Raw genomic sequence first — 3808 nt, forward strand, 5'->3', positions numbered from 1 at the left:
GCCCACCACCACCACCACCACCACCACCGCTGCCACCATTGGCCAGGCTTCCCAGCATGCCATGGCAATCCACTCTGGGGCTGTTCTGGAGGCCTAGGGCTGGGCATGAGGGAGGGTCCGCAGTGACATGGCAAGGGGTTGGCGACATGCTTGTCCATGCCTAACAACCAATCAGGGGTGGTCTAAGTGTTCAGCTGTGCTTAGCAGCCTCTGGCACCATGGGGAGCCCACAGGGCATGCTGAGAAGCATGCAGAAATGCCCCCAACTTGTTGGCCTTGGCCAATGCACACAGCCTGCATGCCCCTTCCACTAAGGGTGAATATGTGTCCTGTTCACTCCCAGTCTAACCTTGGCTGCTTACAGAAACCTGTACAAGTTAGCTTGATTCCTCCTTGGGATTTTTGACCATTTGTACCTAGCCATAGTGTTTCTGGTCAAGGAAGTGGCATGCCTGCCTCAATGGCACACTCTTTGCTGCACTATCTAGTAGTGTAGGCATGCCGCAAGATACTTTCAGAGGTTCATTTAGGGATACATTATCCCTTATTGAAAACATCATACAGCACGTTAAAGAAGTGCAATACAGCTCTCCTGGGGTGCTGTAGCTCTCTCCTGTACGACATTGCTTGTGCATTCTGGAATCATTAGAAATCAGCCACCAAATCAATGGCTCTCATTAGAAAGCTGTCTTTTTGCTTAATGCCATTAATTTAATCTGTTTAGAAATCCCTATTAACCATTAGTCAATTAAACTCATGACAGTTATATAGATTAGATAAACCTGCACTGCTATCTCAGGGAGCTCAAAATAGATTAAGTGATTATCATGTAAGATTTCATTAATTAAAAGAAACAATTTAGATACATTGTACCCTACACAGCTTATATGAGAAAGTATCTGACTGACAACAGTTATAAATATACCAACTTCTATATAACCACTATGTAGTTTGGCAACATTTTTGTGCTGTTGAGTCCATGTATGACCTACATAGAATTGAAAGGAAATGATTTACTGAGGAAGTTTATCTCTCTGAAACAAATGCATTATCCCTAAGTCTGGCAATCAGGCTTAAATAGGTCAATTGTGTGAAATTATAATTGATGTACCCTGTAGTCCTTTACTTATTTTGAATCTCAAGGTACCTGTCCATGGTTACTGGAGTAATCCCAGTACTGGGAGCAGCTTGTGTTCACATTTAAGATGTTAGCTTCATCCAAATCCTATGGTTGTAATGAAGCATACAACAAAGTAACATGTACCACAAGCACTGGTCAGTTTTGGAAGACTATTATTCTCAGTGGTTAGAATCAGGGCTCTGCCATCTTGCACAGATCACTTAAGAGAGAGGCCTATAATGAATCTCCAAAACAAACAGTCCCAAACTTGGGAAAGTGTGAATTTGACTCCTGCTGCTATGGATCCCTGTCAGTCTTAACATCCTGTCTCCTGTTTTATAAGGGTAAGTATGATTAGACCTCTCTTAAAGCACAATATAAACCTTGGATATAATGGGCACATCCAGATGAGCATGGGTGTGCAGTATGTGGCACCACGGATCCATTTGTGGTGTTGCACACACTGCACATGCAGGCATACCCCATGCTACTAATTTGCAGTAGGGTGGGGGAGTGTTGACACTGGGAGATCCCCGTGTCAGAAAAACTCTGCACCTTTAAAAAAGTGGGACGAGACACATGGCAGCAGCTACTGGAAACCGGAGCCTTGCTAGTTGGAGCCATGCTTTTGCTGCCAGTAGGCTTTGTGCTGTTGGATTGCTGTGGCTGCAGCCCCGGGAGGCCCTCAGCATCCCAGGTAAGGCTGCTGGGACCAGCCCAGGTGCTCACCCCAGCTTCACTTATCCCACCCAGGGCAATGTGCCATGTGCCAGAGCACACGTGAATGGATATTTCCCAGGGACAAGCAGCAGCAAATATGTGCTGCTGCTGTTTCTCCCCAGGGAGTGCATGTTTTCACTCATGGGGATGTGCCAACAGGATCAATTGTGAACCAGCCTATGCTCTCACACAAGATAGGAGGGGAGTTTAAAGCACTCCTTGTTTGTGTTGACTTTTTTGGAGGTGTTGAGGAGAAGTGAAGTGGAGGAACAAAGGAGAAGTATCAGAATGACCCAGACCACGAGCAGTGCAGTAATCTTGTCATTGAAATGAGGTGGTTCCCTAGAAACTGGGCATCGACTGGGCTAGGATTCCCCAATCCTGTGCATGTTATTTGACTAGCTCATGGGAGGCGAGTAAGCATAAATAAAAGAAACAATTTCTTCATGACTCACCTTGCTTCTATCGGAAAGCCAGCCTGCCAAGCAAAAGCTATATGCTGGAGGAAGGCACATTAGAACTGCATGAGAGCAAATGGATAATGTGACTTAAGTTTTTACTCCTTGTCATTTATTTTTCAGATAATTGTTTCCCCAATCTCCTCTGTTTTGTCCTGTAAGCACTTCAGTTTTTCTTAACTCTGCCCATGCAAGTCAATGTAAACATGATGGTAAGTGCTTGTAGGCTCGGGCCTATTTCATAGAATCGTAGGAAATTAGGGTTGGAAGGGACCTTCTAATCCTTCCAAATTAGGGTTGGAAGGCATCCAGTTCAACCCCCTGCTCCAAGCAGGACCATCCTCAGCTAGATCATCCCAACCAAAGCTTTGTCTACCTGGGTCTTAAAAACCTCCAAGGATGGAGAGTCCACAACCTCTCTGGATAACCTGTTTCAGCATTTTACTATCCTACTCATGAGAGTTTTTCCTAATATCCAACCTAAGCTTCCCTTTCTGCAACTTGAGCCCATTGCTCCTTGTCCTGCCATCTGCCCCCACTGAGAACAGTCCAGAGCCATCCTTTTTGCAACCCCCTGGCAGGGAGTTGAAGATTGCTATTAAATCCCCCCTTCAGTCTTATTTTTCCAGACTAAATAGCCCCAGTTCCCTCAGCCTCTCCTCATAAATCACATCCCTCAGTCCCCCGTACCATTTTTGTTGCCCTTCGCTGGACTTTCTCCAATGTATCCAAATCCTTTCTGTAGTGGGGGGCCCAGAACTGGACACAGGACTCCAGATGTGGCCTCACCAGTACGAAATAGAAGAGAATAATCACTTCCCTTGATAATAATCATTATTTCCTGGCAAGGAATAGTCATTGCAATGAATAATCATTTTCTTACAATGGCTGAGTTAGGGTAGTAGGCTGTGGATGACTCCAAAGAGCAAGGTTGTATTACTGTTTTTTTAAGAAATGCAAACAGTCATGGAGAATTATTAAAACGAAAGGGAATGGAACCAAATTGCTAGAGAAGCCTCCAAACTTCAATTTTGCTCCCAGAAAATAAGAGTAGCAGCTGTTAAGGGTATAAAAGAAAACAGAGTTGTTGTATTCAGGAATCCTTGCCATCACTGGAGAGCCTGCTACCCAGCTGTGCAGGATCGTTCCCAGATTCCACCTCAATTCTGCCAGCAGGCTTCCTCAGTTAAGAAACCGTGAACAAAACAAGAAGGACGATGTCCATAAAGACAGTGTGAAAGAAACAAAGGCAGCAGCAGATGTCACTGTATCTCCGGCTCCTTTGCTACAATACAAGCAGCTCAAATGTCTTTCAGTCTTGAAGAGCTGCAGCAGTCTGGGGGAAACCTCAAACGGTTCACTATTCTAGTAGAGCCCTGCAGTTAGTTTTTAAGCATTTTTTTTCTAGATTTCTTGTCTTTATATTGATGGCTACTGATACACTATCTTACTCCTTTCTACTGCATTTTTCTTAACTCCTGAATTTCACTTTTTTTTCTTGAGAATAGGT

The sequence above is a fragment of the Gavialis gangeticus genome, unplaced genomic scaffold, assembly GCF_001723915.1.
Source record: "Gavialis gangeticus isolate Ggan-Ray unplaced genomic scaffold, GavGan_comp1, whole genome shotgun sequence".
In the NCBI taxonomy this organism is placed as follows: domain Eukaryota; kingdom Metazoa; phylum Chordata; order Crocodylia; family Gavialidae; genus Gavialis; species Gavialis gangeticus.